This window comes from Nomascus leucogenys, chromosome 12 (genome assembly GCF_006542625.1).
Source record: "Nomascus leucogenys isolate Asia chromosome 12, Asia_NLE_v1, whole genome shotgun sequence".
Classification (NCBI taxonomy): domain Eukaryota; kingdom Metazoa; phylum Chordata; class Mammalia; order Primates; family Hylobatidae; genus Nomascus; species Nomascus leucogenys.
This window is the reverse complement of record NC_044392.1, coordinates 99325547-99343556: the sequence shown is the minus strand read 5'-3', so window position 1 is coordinate 99343556 and position 18010 is coordinate 99325547. Positions and strand designations below refer to the sequence as shown.

General features: G+C 41.3%; 2 protein-coding genes across 2 annotated transcripts in view; one reads left to right on the top strand and one right to left on the bottom strand.

The window, feature by feature from the left end:
• The window catches only part of LRRC53 (leucine rich repeat containing 53), a 43507-nt gene extending 41018 nt beyond the window's left edge, over window positions 1-2489 (bottom strand). Inside the window, exon 1 of the mRNA XM_030825184.1 lies at window positions 2401-2489. The gene's annotated coding sequence lies outside the window, so the exon portion shown is untranslated. The remainder of the gene's footprint in view (window positions 1-2400) is intronic.
• The window catches only part of LOC100592286 (serine/threonine-protein kinase TNNI3K), a 338808-nt gene that overhangs the window by 306084 nt on the left and 14714 nt on the right, over window positions 1-18010 (top strand).

Below are 18010 nucleotides of genomic sequence, written 5' to 3'. Positions count from 1 at the left end.
AAGGTAGACAATTCTGAGTTTAAACATGACTTAGAGATGTTTAACTACAATTTTTACCCTCTGATTTTTACTTCCTGAGATCAGTAGTACAGAGGGCAATCAGTTCTCACCTTTTAAAAAGATCTGAGTCCGGGCGCGGGGGCTCACGCCTGTAATCCCAGCACTTTCGGAGGCTGAGGCGGGCAGATCACGAGGTCAGGAGATAGAGACCATCCTTGCTAACACGGTGAAGCCCCGTCTCTACTAAAAATACAAAAAAAATTAGCCGGGGGTGGTGCCTGGCACCTGTAGTCCCAGCTACTCGGGAGGCTGAGGCAGGAGAATGGCGTGAACCTGGGAAGTGGAGCTTGCAGTGAGCCCACATCACGCCACTGCACTCCAGCCTGGGAGACAGAGTGAGACTCCGTCTCAAAAAAGAATGAAATGAGGAAAAAATTATTGAGAGATTGTCAAATCTCTTGAATTTTTAAAAAATTACTGCTCATTAAATTAGACAGCACCTTGTCTGTAATTTGTTCAAAACTACCAACTACCAGATCTATGTGTTATACTTTGTTAAATAAACTTCTCTTTCTCTTTGGGAAAGACATATATAGGATCTTGAACAGTATACAAATTTTAATTAAATATGACTAGCATTGAAAAGTTCATGGAATTAATCAACTAACTCACAAATGTGTGTTGATTTCCTTCTAGGTACACAACACTGGGTCTGCCCCTATCCAGAGAGGCCCAATATTTTGATAGCTAGTCTTGTATTCCTGTATAAAGAGTTTTAGCAAACTGAATATGCTTTTTTTTTTTTTTGAGACGAAGTCTCACTCTTGTCCCCCAGGCTGGAGTACAATGGTGCGATCTTGGCTCACTGCAACCTCTGCCTCTCAGGTTCAAGTGATTCTCCTGTCTCAGCCTCCCAAGTAGCTGGAATTACAGGTGTCTGCCACCATGCCCAGCTAATGTTTGTATTTTTAGTAGAAACAGGGTTTCACCATGTTGGCCAGGCTGGTCTGGAACTCCTGACCTCAGGTGATCCGTCCGCCTTGGCCTCCCAAAGTGCTGGGATTACAGGCATGAGCTACCATGCCCGGCCTTTTTTTTTTTTTTTTTCCCGAGTTGGAATTTTGCTCATATTGCCCAGGCTGGAGTGCAATGGTGCGATCTCGGCTCACCACAACCTCTGCCTCTCGGGTTCAAGCGATTCTCTTGCCTCAGCCTCCCAAGTAGCTGGGACTACAGGCACACGCCACTACACTCTACTATTTTTAGTAGAGATAGGGTTTTGCCATGTTGGCCTCGAACTCCTGGTCTTGAACTCCTGACCTCAAGTAATCCACTCTTATTTTATTTACTTAAAGAATTAACAATATATTATTTACAGGTGGAAAACACAAATGTATGTGTCATTTTCCCTATTACCCTAGCTTCTTCATTGATCTAATTCCTTTGGATACGCATTTATCTATCATTTATTAAGCATCTCTTATGTATTGAATCATGTAGTAAATATTGGACACCCGATGATGGATTAGAGATCTCTTCAGTCCTGGGGGAATTCACAGTCTAAGGGAGGAGGTCAGAGAAACAAACAGCAAGATAAGTACTGAGCCGTGTGTAGGAAGCCCTGTGAGCCTGGGAAGAGTCAAGGCAGGCTTCCCAAAAGCCATCCCGTTTCACTTGAGTTTGGCAGAGTTAACCAAGCAGAGAAAGGAAGAAAGAGTATACTAGGAAAGGGAAGCAACAGGGACAAAGGCAGGAAAGTGGGAACCTGTGCAGTACATTTGGGAACAGCAAAGGGTTGGGTGTGGGTAGAGGAGAAGCTATAGATGAAGATTTAAAGTCAATAGAAGTAGAAATAAAAGAACATGGAGACAAGTAAGTTCAGTACCCAAGGAAGATCGGAAGGAAGAGGGCAGCTTTCCTTCATGCAGCTTCCCTTCCAGTCACTGAGACCTCAGACTCTTCTCTTCATTCAGGCAGTGAGCATGAAAAGATCTGGATGGGACTGGGTATAGCAGCCACCAGTCTTTATTGAAATTGCCCTGGGGCATGACTCAAAATTGCGAGGGACCCTAAAGGGGCATGATTTCTGCAGCTGTGTTTACTGTGAGTGATTGTACAGACTCAGACATGGAGCTAGGGATAATATGGTAATCTAGATGACACATGAGTGACATAGACACAGTAGAGCTCCACCTTGTACCCAAGATTGGCCCCTAGAACTGTGCAAAACAGGCAGCACTGCAGGGTGGCTCATGGCACTCAACTATTCCTGTACTGATGACATCACCCACATGATCATCTGTTTATAAGTCTGTCTCTTTAAATGGTGAGGAAAGAGAAATAAAGGTGTAAAAATCCAGCCATCATAACAAAGACACCAAAAGAAAGAAATTAACTTACCCAAAGGTCTCACAGCTTGTAGTTTGTGAGTCTCTACATTAAAAGGTGGATGATGAATCTGAGACCTACTGAGTTAACTGTCCAGCATCTCAGCCATATGCCTTATTCCTCTTTATATGCATCTCCACTCCCACACCACCCCCTCCTGGCTTCATCCTTTAGTGCCTGGAATAACGCCTGGCACATGGTAGTTACTCATCAGAAGTCCACTGAGCGAAAGAACAAACACCTACCACTGACGGGTTGCTATTTATACTGTTCTGTCTTCACTGTTGGAAGCTTCATACTGTATTCTTCAAAATGGGCACCCCCTGTAGCATGCCTCACTCTACAAGGAAAACTTCTCTGTTAACAAGCCTTATGATGGGGTCACTGTGTGATCACCTAAAGCTGGCCTTTCCTGTCCCTCATCCAGGTAAATGGCTCACCGTGGAAAACTATAGATGACTTTTGCCCTTTCACTAACATTCCTCTTGATAAGACACTTAAAGAGGAAAATAGTCTTGACTCTTTAAAGTTGATGCCAGTTTGGGGCTGTTAACAAAGTCAAGGGATTCTGTTGTTAGAATCAACCTAGCACACAGCTTGCTCAGTCGATACTGTTTCACTGGCCTGAGATTACAGCAGAGGTAGGTGCCTAAGATGAGGAAATCGTCGTGGAGAAAGAGTCCGAATGACCCAGAGACCCATGTGTGCTTTCCTAGTTCGTTTATTCAGCTGATATTTATTGAGACATTGTACTGGGATGTGGAAATTTACTGAGTCCCCGTCCTTTCATTATTTTAATCCAGTGCACTAGGTGCTCTTATCAGAGTGAGTCCATGAAATGCTGGGGATGCAGGGGCACTGGTAGTAGGAGTTGAGAACCTGATGATGACTGTCTTTGCAGTGTTCCCTCAGAAGAAGAGGTTTGTGCAGTAGGCACATCCCACTTCAGACTCCTGCACATCTGCAGAGAACTTTGCATTCTCACTGCAAGAGGAGTTCCTCTTCCTTTCATTTTTCTTCTCTTTGTCTTCCTTTTTTTCTCTATGCCAAACCTAAGCAAATCTGCTTCATCCAGAGGCAGCTGGCGCTACTATGTGGGAGTGTTAAATGTTTAACATCTTGTCACTTGCGTAACTGATGGAGTCATCCTTTTTGTTTCAGAGTTTCATGTTTAGGGGTTGAAAAGCTAGATTGATGAGTATTACCAGAGAGAAATATTTTTTGGAAAGTAAGTGAAGCTGATGACACATTACTTTACAGTTTAGTGAAATTCAGCAAATCTAATTCTATTATCCTGTCAAAGTTTCACAAAAAGGAGACCTGAAAGCATATTTTAGATGAATCTTTAAAGATTTCAAGAAGCCACAACCACATCTGCAAAGCTCAGATGCATCTGGTGCTGACAGACCTTTGTTTTTCTATAGACTAAGGCGAGTAAATAATCTCCCAAAAACTAATTAAGTAAAGTTATCTTTGGTTGTACAGTGCCTGCCTCTCTATCCCTTGAAAAGGTTGTCAGCCAGTAAACGATAACTGCGTTTTTCAATTCAAAGACTATTCAAAGTTTGCATAGCCAAATTTACCCAGGCACACCAAAATAGAAGCTTCCTTTATGAATCATAAAGTCTTGTAATGCAGATTTTATAGAGCATTTAAAGCCAGGTCATTTATGTCCTTGTTTATTTTCACAATCAAGTATAAGATATGGTCTAATAAATACATTCTGACCAAAATGCTAGGAACAATTGTTTTAAAGCATTTTCACACAATTCTATGTATTTGTCAGAGGCTTACAAGCTGACAAGCTGAAAGGGCTTTGTGATGCTTTTGGCAATTTGTGCGATTGTGTATACACTTGCACAGAAGTTCCTTATCAAGAGGAAGCATTTAAGTAAAAGGGGAGCATTGATGAAAAGGTCCATTTTAATGCAAATTGCTATGTTGTTCTCTACTATCTAACAATTATTCAGTTAAGAAGCAAAGTCTTGATAGAATTTATTGAGAGCCTACTATGTACTAGCACACATATTATTAATATAATATTCCCAATTATTGCAAGGTAGATATTATCTCCATTTTGAAGATGGGAAAACTGGTCAAAACAGGAAACATCTCCTGAGATAGTAAGTGGGGAAGCTGGGATTGACTCCAGTCTATCTAAACCCAAAGCCATGTGTGCTCTTTTCAGGACAGCATAAGAAATTCTCTTTGGAACTCATGATAAAAAACAAGATCAAGATTGTGGTAAAAATGTGAAGGGATATTATGGGTTGAATTGTATCCCCCAAAAAGATATGTTGAAGTCTCAGACCTTGGTACCTCAAAATGTGACCCTATTTGGAAACAGGGTTGTTGCAGATGTGAGAAGTTCAAACGAGTTTATACTGGAGTAGGGTGGGCCCTTAATTCAAGATGACTTGTGTCTTTATAAGAAGAGCACAGAGACATGCAGAAGAATGGCATGTGAAGATGATGGAGGCAGGGACTGAAGTGCTCTACCTCGAAGCCAAGGAATATAAGGATTGCAGCCCTCACCAGAAACTAGGACACAGGCACAGAATTTTCCTTAGAATATTCCTTCAGAAAGAACCAACTGTGCCAACACCTTGACTCTGGACTTTTAACCTGCAACACAGTGAAAGAATACATTTCTGTTGTTTGAAGCCTTAAGGTGTTTGGAACTTTCTTATGGCAGCCCTAGGAAATGAATCCAGGGGATGACATAACTTCATAGAGCTTAGGAAGAAAACAAACTTCAGACTGAGTGTTAGGTCAGCGCCCTTCCTGAGGGTCACAGTCCTGTTATTTTTCCTTCCTCATTTGGGACTATGCAGAAAACCCACACCTAACCCAGTATGAGACTTGAAAGACTTTTTTTGGTGCTTTGTCAGAAAATAAATATATGGTTAACCAAAGTTAAGGTGAAATTCTAACGTTTTATCATGCCAATACGTATAGGAATGATACTAGGAAAGGGTGTGCTGTTTGACTGAAGTTTCTCTGATGGTTGCTGTTGGCAACCAGTTTTACAAGAGGCACAAGTCTAATTAGGGCAGAAGTCAGGAAGAGATTGCAAGTAATTGAGATCAGACATAACTCAGGGTGGGCAGGTGGCTGACATCCGATGTAGTCAAACTAAGGGGCTCATGGTTTGAGGTGTGCAGACACAACAGGTGAGGGATGGAGACTGAACGCTGATGGAAATAACTAAAAGCTGAATCTGGCAATGACATTCAAGTAGGTCAAAAAATAAGTATGATAAAAGCTAAGGGAAGTCTGAGGTTTTTCTCTTCAGAAGCCTAGTCTTCCTAAATTGGCTATTTCTTTAGACTGGAGATCATTAGTTATTAAAAGGACTATACTTACACCTGCCAACCTGATGCCCCATAGAGCCAGTTTACCTCCTGGCTGCCTTCAAGGTTCTGATGTCTGACTCAGTTGAGAAGAGGGGACTTGCCTTGCAGAAAATGTAAATGGAGAGAGTAGTACTGATGTCTTTAGGAGCCTCACTAGAGGGGAAGGAAAGGAAAATCAACTTACTAGTGAAGCCATCCTCTGCAGATCTTTGAGTTGGAACTAGGCTGAGAATGTAGGTCTGAAGTGCAAATCATCCATGTTTTTATTGATAATAACTTTGGTATTTCAAAATTTTAAAAACTATGGTCATTTATTTCTGTTCTGAAATTTCCCATTAGCCAGGAAAAAAAATTTTGACTAATGTTGAAGATTACTCAGTGAATGCTGCTATCCATTTGTTTGTTCACTCATCTGCTCAATCACTATTTACTTGGATGGGGAAGGGATTCATAATTTCTAGATATGTTGCTAAATGATGAAAATAAAGGAAAAAATAAGACATGGTTTCTGACTTAAGATGAGAATAGTTGAGTCAGGAAGGCAATATCAAATCCGTACAATACAAGGCATGAGGTGTCATAGTAAAGAGATGAAGTCCTTTTACTGTGGGGCTTAGTATGTGAGAAAAACTGTGAGAAAGAAGTTCATTGTGTGTAGAGCCTGCCTGTATGAGGCAGGGAGCAATAGAGGATGAGGCTGGAGAAATAGACCCAGGCCTGCTGCTTGAGACCTGGACCATGGGACCTTACTGCTATGGGCCGTGGGACCTCGGCAGTAAGTGGCATGGTCAGCCATGTTTAAAAAGAAGGACATTTCCACAGCTTGGTTGAGGATGGCTTGTATATTCCCCATTACTAATTCCAGCATGATTTCTCCAGTAGTAATAATGAATGTGCCCTCGTATAGCCACGTGTTTCCCCAACCCTTATTATAACAAGTTAAGGCAGCTTACTTCTGGGATTTTTCAGTGTTAGAATATTCTACATAGATGAAATGTCCTTATTGCCAGTTCACAAAAATGGTATCAACAATTGTTAATCACATGATAGATAGTATTTTCTCCAGCAACTTCTCTACAGAAGTCTAAAAGAAATATTTACAGTGCATGCTCCCATGAGCATCATTATGAGAAAACACTGATAGCAATTCAAAAAAATAAAAACAGAAACATTCTTGTCCCCAGCTCTGTTGATGGGGATTATTTAATTTAGCTTTTCCCCCACCCCTATTTTGGTAGATGCTGTTCATTATTATGTATTACACAAATCATTCTCAACACCTGTGGGCACTTTCTATATGCAATATATCTTGTAGGGGTAACTCTTTTAAAAAAGGTTAATAACATTAATCCCATTTTACAGATGGGAATAAAAGACAACTGGTTTATTACATTCCCTCGGGTCAGATAGTAAATCAATGCCTCATTAACGTTCATTAGAATTTTCACTCCATCCAATTTCAAACTAAGCTTCTTCTTCCCTAAGGAACTTAATTAGTATCAAAAATTTTCTGGCATTAGCTCCTCACTGATTCATATGTCAAACGTTCAAACACTTATCTGAGCAAGGTACTGTGCTGGTAGTACCAGGCTGGACAGGAAATGGTAAATGGGTCAACTGAGCCAGCATGTAGAAAGCGTTTAGAATCAGAGCAGGAGTAGCCTTTAATAATAATTGTTAATAATAATGGTATTTATGGAGAGCTCCGTATGTGTGGCTGTGTGCTAAGCATTATATATAATCTGCTATGTCCAACTCACAGTGGCAACATCAATTAGTTTCTATTTCATCGATGAGGAAACTGAGGCTTAGAAACTGTCTTGTGTAAAGAGTACGATGGTAAACAGAAAAAGGATTTGAAACTAAGACATCTTAGTTCATGGTCTCAATCACAAAGCCAGTGGCTCTCAAAATTGAAAATGCACCAGAATCACCTGGAAGATTTTTTGAGGCACACATGGCTGGGCCCACTACCAGAGTTTCTGATCCAGCAGGTGTGATGTAGAGTGAAACATTTGAATTTCTAACCAGTTCCCAGGGGAGGCTGATATCCCAGACATCACGCTTGGAGAACCACTGCTCTAGCTAGTACTTAGAGTAACAGTCTTTGACTGTGGTCGGCACACAGTGGGAAGTCATTCAACGTTTTTGAGCAAGTGATGACCTCACCAGAATAGCACTTTTAGGAGATTAATAGGACAGCTGTGTGCAGGTTACTAGAGGACAGATGGTGGACGAGGAGGTTCCCAGGTAAGTCAAGAAGAAGCAGAGAAATGCTAATAGATGTTGAGGAATATTGGCCCAGCGGAGTAGATGGAGAGGGTTTGCTGATTGATGGAGGAAAAAGAGTTGTCAGATGTGACAGTCTGCTCTTCAGTCTGGATGGCTAGAAGAATTATTAGGTCATTAATACAAATTGAAAGGAGTTCTACTTTTATATTTATTTCCATCTCCTATTTCCACATAGCCTCTTACTGGTCACTCCTTTAATTGTTTTTATTTATGAGATTTCCACAGCATTTTCGTTATTCTTCTTTACCTAAAGGGACCAATGTATCTAAAGGGCAGTTATAGACTCTTGGTTGCTTCTGAGATGCTGTTCTTACCTCAAGGATCTCTGATTCTCCCACCCCAGTATGCCTTCTTTTTAGGGTGGCTCTATGGCTCCCACTGCTTACAGATCTTAGTGGATTCTACTAATCGCGACAAAGCTTATGGTTCCCATGTTTCACCTGATGCCTGTCTGGGGGGCACACTGTCAGTGCAGAGGCTTCATAATCCATCGCTAATAGTGTTTTCAAAACAATGTCTGCTTTTTAAGCTCAAAATTATTATATTAGTGTTTTGAACACATATTTTGCTTTTATATAATTTATTTCCATAAGTAAAGGGTGCGTTTTTAAAACAACATTTACAAATATGGATTATTTAATGAGTATTTAGTCTTCAATTTAAAACAAATTACCTTACTTTAAAAGTATAATTTTTGAATTGATTTTAAACTAAAATCATAAGAAAGGTAGAATAGAGATAAAAACTTCTAAGAATCTTTTTTATAAAGTAAATAGTCTTACAAAATAACCCCACAGAATATATCTTTAAAAGAAAATTACATTTTATACATGAAATTTTTCTAATGTGAGGACAAGTAACTATAATGAAGATATGTTATAGTTAAGCCAATGCTTTAAGTTTATAATGTGTGTCATTCTGTTGTGCAAAGTTTATTATCTATGCCTAGAAAATATATATAGATATTTATATATTTATATACATGGGAGCAGAGGTGAAGGGAAGATTGAATAGTCCGCAGGGTCCCTGTGGCAGTGTGGGGGTCCTGTCTGTGGGAGCACAGATCCACCTTCTCTGCTCTGGATGCCCTGACTGGACAGAGTGTTCTCACACCTATTTCTCCTTTGGGCACTGCCATTTTCTCTGTGTGATCTTGCCCAAGCTCATTTATATATTTGATTTTTTATTTCCATAGTTTTTTGGGGAACAGGTGGTATTTGGTTACATGAGTAAATTATTTAATGGTGATTTGTGAGATTTTGGAGCACCCATCACCCAAGCAGTATACGCGGAACCCAATTTGTAGTCTTTTATCCCTTACCCCCTTCCCACCCTTTCCCCCTGAGTCCATAAAGTCCATAGTGTCATTCTTATGCATATGCATCCTCATATACCTTGATTGTAAACGATAATTCTATTTTTCAAAAAATTGACTGAACTAGGATCTTGAGTGTGAAATCTTAAGATAGGGCATTTAAATAAACATACAGAATTGAAGTGACCTTGCTTCTGACTTTTCTGAAGAATTTGAGACTACCTCGTATGTGTTCCCCCACCTTTCTTCCTCAGCCCCTCCCATCTCTCTGTGACTCCACGGATTCTCCTCTCTTCACCTTGGATGGAGAAATCGACCTTCTCATTTCTGAGGCCCATCCATCCGTCTATTTCCCTGTTACCTCTTCTGCCTCTGGCTCTTTTTCCCTCAGTCCTTGCTTGTCTCTTTTCACCTTTACCTTCCTCCCTTTCCAAAATTTTCGGCACAACACCAAAATTTTTGTCTCACAACTTCAAAAAAAATGGGAAAAATCAATCCTTCTTTAAACAGTAACCGTATGGTCTGCCTCCATTTTTAAGACACTGAGAACAAAAGAGAAGGAAGAAGGAAGGGAGGCCTGGGGCATACTATGTGGTTTTTGGGACTTGGTCTATGTGGCGGTGATAAAGAAAACAGTCCCCTTTGAGTTGCAACATGTTCAAGCAGCTGGGGTGGGTGTAACAGGACTAAGAAGCCCCTTATGAAATTTAGACCTGGAAGCTACATGTGGAGCTGGCTCATCTTGGGGAGTATTGCTTGGAGCTTTAATTTGCACAGTTGTGAATAGTGGTGACATGGGAGCAGAGGTGAAGGGAAGATTGAATAATCTGCAGGGTCCCTGTGGCAGTGTAGGGGTCCTATCTGTGGGAGCACAGATCCACCTTCTGTGCTCTGGATGCCCTGACTGGACAGAGTGTTCTTAAAGCTATTTCTCCTTTGGGCAACAGCTTCAACTTCAGAATATTTTTAGATAACGTCCCCTCTCCATCACCATAGAAGTTTGTAGAGCTGAAATTAGCATATATTTGGACGTTGTGTATTGTAGTGATAAGGAGCATGCGCTCCCAGTAGGACTGGCTGGGTTCACATTGTGGCACTGCCATCTTCCCTGTGCGATCTTGCCCAAGCTCATTAACTTCTTTCGAGTTGCTCTTTGCTTCCTAATCTATAAAACAGGCATAATAATGATACTTACTTCCTGGTTATTGTGAGGATTAAATGAAACAAACTACATAAGTCACTTAAAACAACGCCTGGCACAGAGTTACAGTTCAATGTTAACTATTTTATGAAATACGTATTCTAGTACAATAAATCCTTACCTTCTCTCTCTCTCACACACACATACATGTAAATTCATTATGTATATGTGTGTATATATATATACTTATATATACATGTATGCAGCCAAAATTAAATGCTATTTCCATAAAGCCTTTTTCGTTACCTTTCTGCCTTCCTCTATTTAACAAATGATTGGTAAAGACGCGCTATATTCCTAGCACGGAAGTCACAGTGATCCGCAAGACAGCCCCAGTCCCTATTCTCGCAGAGCTGGTGAACAAGCCATTTCAGCAAAGCATGATAAATTTATGATAAGAGGGGCACAGGGTCTCATAAATGAATACATGAATGAATAAATGGATGAGTGAATGTTTCTTGCTATTTCTACTGAAATGTTAAGTGTTTTGATCCCTGAGAATAAGTCAGAATTTATTTAAAGCCTGCGCTGGTCTATTCATAATGCCATTTCTGCTATGAATCATAACTACTCAAAAGCCCAGAGTGATTCTGGGGCTGCATCCAACTGTTGTTAATCTTCTAAACAGGTAACTGAGATCCAGGTAGAGTAAAAAAAATTCAGATGAGGGAGATATATCAACATCCCTCCAAGGATAGATGACAGGCAGTAATTACTATCTGCCTTATCACTTTTCCAATGCTCTCGTGCTGATTCGCTGGCCAGGGATTGTTCTTTTTAAAAACATCTGGTTCAGGTGCTATTGGAAACTTAATAGAGCAGGTGAAGCATTCAGGCCCTTGATGAGTCGGGGCCAGACACAAATAGAAGGGTATGGACTCAGGGGCTTCAAAGAGAGACACTTAGGACAGATCTGCTCTTGGTGCTGCTGCTTGTACTTGCTAAGAGCCAGAATCCAAAGGAGGCAGCTGCCGCAAATGCGCATAAATAAAGGCAGTGAGTTCCTATGGGAACCTGCTGCAGCTCAGATTCCCCGTTCCCTAGACAGGATTTCCTTTCAGCTTGGTGTCTCATATTAAAAGGTAGACCAAGGAGTCCACTTCCAGAATGGTGCTTGGGGAATATTTGTAGTAGGAGTTGCATGACTAATTCTCCCCACACAGTATAGAAGACCTACTCCTGAGGGTATTATACATTTAAAAAGTAGCATGAAAAAGAGAGAATCTGTCTTTTTCCTGCATATTCCCAAAATGTAAGTAGCTGTTTTTCTGGTCCCTAAAGAGTGTGTGTGTGTGTGTGTGTGTGTGTGTGTGTGTGTGTGTGTGTGTGTGTGAGAGAGAGAGAGAGAGAGAGAGAAATGCCCCAGGAAGCAATCCCAGAATAACATGATTCATTTTCTGATTGGAATATTGATCATTTGATTCAAATCTGGATTAAATCTGGTATATTTCTTAGGTTGAAAATCTGTAGTCTTTTTACCTTAGCCCCTGGCTTTAGTGGAAACTTTACCTGTAGAAGGAATTCAAGATTAAACTGTGAACACATAAAATCCAGCACTGCGTGATCCAAAGCTTCAGTAGGTTCATGATCAGAAGCCTACACTTCTTACTCCAAGCCCAACTGCCCACTGGAAATGGAAGAATCCAAATAACTAATGAGAGGGGAAACCCCATGCATTCACTACAGCAGATCACAAGGTTTCTGTAATACAGCCACGTTGTGGAGCAGAAAAGCAATGAGCCTCAGTATGGGTTCTGTCTGATTCTTCTCTTCCCTCTTACCGGCCAGGTGACCTGAGGCAAGTTGCCTGACCAATTTGCCCTCAGTTTCTTCAAGAAAACAATATATATGATAATACCGATACCACACAGTTGCTGGAAAGATTAAATAAGGAATTGTATGTGAGATAAATTTTCTAACACCTATGATTTCAAAAAACACATCTATAGACATTATCTCACTTGATACTTCATAATGGATTTGTAAAGACATGTATCATCAAATTGTGAGCATGACATTTGTATTTTTCTATACACATATCTAAGAGAACAAGCAATTTTTTTTCCTTTATTGTGTGTGTGTATTCAAACACGCTTGGCTGATGTATAAGATTTTTCTTTTCTTTTCTTTTGAAGTGCCCAAAAGCAACAACAAGAAAGAGAGAAAGAGAAAGAGACTCACTTTAAAAAAAAAAAAAAGGGCCTCAAAGTTATAGACTCTGCCTGGCCATTAGCTGCTTATAGTAATTTCGGTGAAAATTTAGACTTCAGCTCTGCCCTCATCGTGAGTCTAGCTTTGCAGAGGTTGAGCTCCTACTGTATGCCAGGCCCTGACAGTTGGCAGTGTCTGGTCTGGTATGCAGTTGGTGATCAATACCTATTTGTTGGTATTGATAATACAATACAACTTTTGAGGTTTTCTTTGGTCTTGGGGGAAACAGTGCCCTGCGGCATGTGGTTTTCTTTTTTTTTTAAATTATACTTAAGTTCTGGGATACATGTGCAGAATGTGCAGTTTTGTTACATAGGTAGACATGTGCCATGGTGGTTTGCTGCACCCATTAATCCGTCATCTACATTAAGCATTTCTCCTAATGCTATCCCTCCCCTAGCCCCCCACCCCCTGACAGGCCCCAGTGTGTGATATTCCACACCCTCTGCCCATATGGAGAACAAGGCAATTCCATCAAGCCACAATTCCAAAGGCATGAGTGAATGTGGAGTTGTTGCTTTCACCAAAAATTGTTTTTGCAAAGCATTGGCATTTGTCAAGATCCTAACTGTGGCCAGCCACAAACACAGTCCAGTAGTATTTGTGGCAGTGCCCACGAAGCCTCCAGTGAATTCGTCTTTGTGAAAAGTCTTCAAAACACAGAGTAACCGTGTGGCAATTACCATCAGGAGTATTTAGAGGCATTCTGAAGGGTCTGTTGGGAATTTTGACAGCCTGATCTCTGCCCCATTCAGATGGTTATGAAAACATGCAAAGTGAATAGCTCTGTGGGCCTGCCAGAAATAGAGGGGGCTTGGTCTATTAGACAGCAAAGTGCAAGTCTTCTGCACCTGACACTGTGCGGACTCCAGGGCTGCTGTAGAGTTTCACTGGCTGTGGCCACAGCCGGAGTATGTAGGGCCAACTGGTGACTAACTGTGGAATCCCCACACAACTTCTCCCTATTAAAAGATTGTACAGAAAAATGCATTAGGAAAAGGTCACATAAATCTCTTCTGGAATGATGCTCATAAAAGATTTGTCATTTTTCTTGGTTCTAAGAGCAATGGGCATACTTTAATCTAATGTATTCATTCACTTAGCAAATATCCAAAGCTTTTACTTTTAGGCTCAGAGATACAGCAGCAAATAAAACAGAAAATAATCTCTTCCCTCATGGAGGTTTTATTCTAATGTGAGAGGAGAGTGACAGGCAACTTTTTAAAAAGTAAATGATATAGTATTACAGTAGGTATGGAGGATAGGGAGTGAAGAAAGATGTGTAGTTTGCAATTTCAAACAGAATGGGGAAGGAAAGCCTCACCCAGAAGATAGCGTTTGAGCAAAGACGTGAATGAAGTGAACAAGAGAACCACGAGTCTCTGGGGAACAGCTTTGCAAGTTCTAGGAACAGCAGGTGCAAATTCCCTGAGGTGAGATCACGTCTGTGGATTCAGAGAATATAGCCGGGAGGCCAGATGCAGCGAAACGATCATGGGGAAGCGTAGCAGGAGATTAAGTAGAGAAGTAAGGGGGCCACGGCCGGGCGCGGTGGCTCACACCTGTAATCCCAGCAGTTTGGGAGGCCAAGGCAGGCGGATCATGAGGTCAGGAGTTCTAGACCATCCTGGCCAACATGGTGAAACCCCGTCTCTACTAAAAATATGAAAATTAACCAGGCACGGTGGCAATTGCCTGTGATCCCAGCTACTCGGGAGGCTGAGGCAGAATTGCTTGAACTCAGGAGGCGGAGGTTGCAGTGAGCCAAGAGCACGCCACTGCACTCCAGCCTGGCGACAGAGCAAGACTCCGTCTAAAAAAAAAAAAAAAAAAAGAAAGGAAGTAAAGGGGCTGCATCATGAAGGGGGACAGGTCCCTGGTAGGACTTGGAGATTTACTATGATGAGATGCGTGCCACTGCAGGGGTTCGGGCATCCTAACATCATTAAGATTGTTTCTAAAAGGATTGCTCTGGCTGAGGTACTTTGGGGCTGGAAGGAGAGGCAGCCAATTAATTTGCTTTTTTTATACCTAGTTTCTATGCATTCAATTATGTAGTAAGTATTTTACTCAGCATGGGCTATGAGCTGGATACTGGGGAAAGAGACAAAGAATGAAAGATGAGATTCTTCAGTGTGATAAAAAACATACTAAAGAGGGCACTTAACCAAGTATTGGGGAGAGAGAAGCTGAGGCCTGAAAGATAAGTAGCATTACCCAGTGGAAGAGGGGAAGGAAAGAATGCTGCAGGCATAAATGAGAATGAGAAGAATAACAACAATAATAAGGTAGCTAATACTGAGCGCCTTCTGTGTGTCAGGGATTCTTCTAAGTGCTTTGCGTGTATACCATCTCATATAGTTCTCACAAAGACCTACATATGTGATAAGTACTGTTGTTGTCCTCATGGTACAAAAAAGGAATGTGAGGCACTGGAAGGTCAAAAATTTGCTCAAGGACAGCAGCTAGGAAGTAGAGGTGCCCAGACTGAAAACTGACTCAGTCTGATTCACACCCCGAGTCCCTGACCACTTGGCCAACCTGCATAGAACATTGAGTCTGAGAGATGAAGCTGAAGAATGACCAGGAGCTCAGTTCCACCAAATTTATTTTTAAAATAAGTGTTGCAAGTAAACTCTGGGCCCAAAGGCCAAGGCTACAGAGACAAGTAACAAAGCATGGCTCCTAGTCTGAAGGAGTGTGCTTCTGGTGTGCCACATATCAAAGCTTAATAAATACCAACATAAATATGACCATGGAGGTCTGCCTGTGCAGAAGGCCACGGAGAACTTCTTACAGCATCCACAGTCATGGTCTTGTCAATACAGAAGCCAGGAGCAGCAGTTGGCCCAGCAGGAAATGTCAAACCCTGGGTTGCCCCAGGATTCAAAGAGGCATCACAGCACATCACACCAGAGTGGGGTAAGAGCACCCACATTAATGGCAAGAGAAGAGCTTTTCAATGAGAACAAGGCACCCCAGCTACATAATATCATTTTGTTATTCAGGGTCTGACAGCAAAGAATACACAGAGGAGGAGAGGAAAGCTTTGGTGTTGTGTGATGAGGCAAAGGGTCCCAGAGGTTTGGTATAAATTCGCTTAAAACAAAACAGAGAAAACATTGCTTGTAATTTTGTAACCTCCTTAGGGTATTTCAAATGGTTTGTGAAGATCAATGTTCTGCATGTTCAAAGAGTTTAGGGAGTTTTAAAACCTTCCCATTCAGACTGGCTTGTCATAAAGAACAAAGGAACATGGAATTTCTTGCAGGGATCTGAATTCACACAAAGGAGCCCAGAGATCTAAAATCAACAAAGATGGCCTTTGAACTTTCCTCAATCCAAAAGGGGAAAAGAATACGTATTGCTCTGTAGGCTCCAATCTAGTTTCTGCTTTTATCTTCCATCATTAAAATTGGTTTTGTGATTTTTATTTATGTAACTACCCAGTGGCCATGAGTATAAAGTAGTGGTTAAAAGCTTGGGCTCAGATGGACCTGAGTTCATATTCAAGTTCTACAGTTCTTATAACCTGTGACTTTGACCAAGTTGGTTGAGCTTTCCAAGTCTCAGATTGCTCAGCTGTAGAATGAAAATAAGAATGTCATCTTCTTCATTAGGTTGCAATGAAGGTGACATGAGAATGCAATTTCTACATGTCTAATATATGGTAAACACTAAATAAATATAAATCGGGTATTTTTTTCTGTTTTCCATTAGCTCATGCATTTTAGTCTTTAACATTTCCCTCCTAGGAGAAGCTATGAAAATCTAAGATGAATGGAGATCCTACATTCACTGAGATATCATTGTTTGGCCCAAAGGTAGAAGGCAGCTTAGGAGAGCAACACGTATAGGACTTATCTGACACTGTAAAGAAGAGATTGGTAAACTACCACTCATGGGTAAATCCAACTCCCTGCTTGTTTCTGTAAAGTTTTACTGGAATACAGCCACACTCATTTGTTTACATATTATCTATGTCTGTGTTTGCACTGAAACAGCAGAGTTGAGTAGTTGCAAGAGACCATATGGTCCACAAAGCCTAAAATATTTACTGTCTGGTCCCTTACAGGAAAAGTTTGCTGATCCCTGCCTGCTCTAAAAGCATAAAAATCTATATTTGTTCAAGTCACATAGCCCCAAAACTGTATACATTGGAAATCCATCTCCTCGTGGAAAAATATGAAGGCTACCTTCAGGTCACTGTAAACAACTTTATTAGCCCGTGCTAGGTGCTGTGTGAAGTGCCAGGCATATGGAGACTCATAAGGCTCATCCTTGAGCAGTGGCTAAAGAAATGAAAGGAGGTTCACCAATGACCACAAACTTTGTTAAAAAGAATCAGAGTAAACAGACAAAGATAAACATGAATAAAACTGCAGAGGAGGAAACATCATTCATTCATTCAATCAATCATTTCTTTAATCCATATTTACTGAGAAACAAGGCACAGTAGAAAATAGGGAACACAAGATTAGATGGAGTGGTAAATGATAAAAATGTCTGCCATAAGAAGACTCTGAGAAATGCATTCAGCAGGGCTAAAAAGCAAATATGAGATTTCTAAGGCATGAGCAAAAGGAGAACCAGAAAGCCACTATGGTGGATAGGGAGGGGAGACAGGGCAGATAGGCACAAGATGAAGTTCCAGAAGTAGGGAGAGGCCAGGTCATCAGGGCTTTATCAGCCAGGACGAGGTGTTAGGGTGTTGATCTACATGTGTTGGGCAGCCACTGAGGGACTGGAATCAGGGAGGTGACATAATCTGATTAGCATTTTAAAAATTTCACCATTGTTACTGTTTTATCTCTTCCCTTCCCTTTCCTTCATGAATGATTTAGTCCAAAACCATTAGACAGGGCTGAGTAAGGTGGACTTCCCCAGTGGATATGGAGCAGAATGTCAGAGTCCAAGTAAGGTGTGGAGAATGTCTATGTGGTGGATGGGAGTGGTGGGTGGCACTGCCTGGCATAGGGTGTCAGAACAAAAGTGGGAGAAGGAAAGGGTTTCCACAGGAGGTTGGGGCTACCCATCCAAGGTGGCAGTGCTTAAGTATGGTAAATAAGGTAGTCACGTGGGAGAGTACCCTGGCAGAGGAGATCAGAATCGAAGCCCAGGAAGAACGGTATGTATGAGAAGGGTGGAGAGAACAGTGGCTCAAGTAAGGCCAGAGCCCAAGCATGGTAAGCAGGATGTCCTACAGAGTAGTGCCACTGCGGTTCCATGCAGGCTAAGAAGGACATG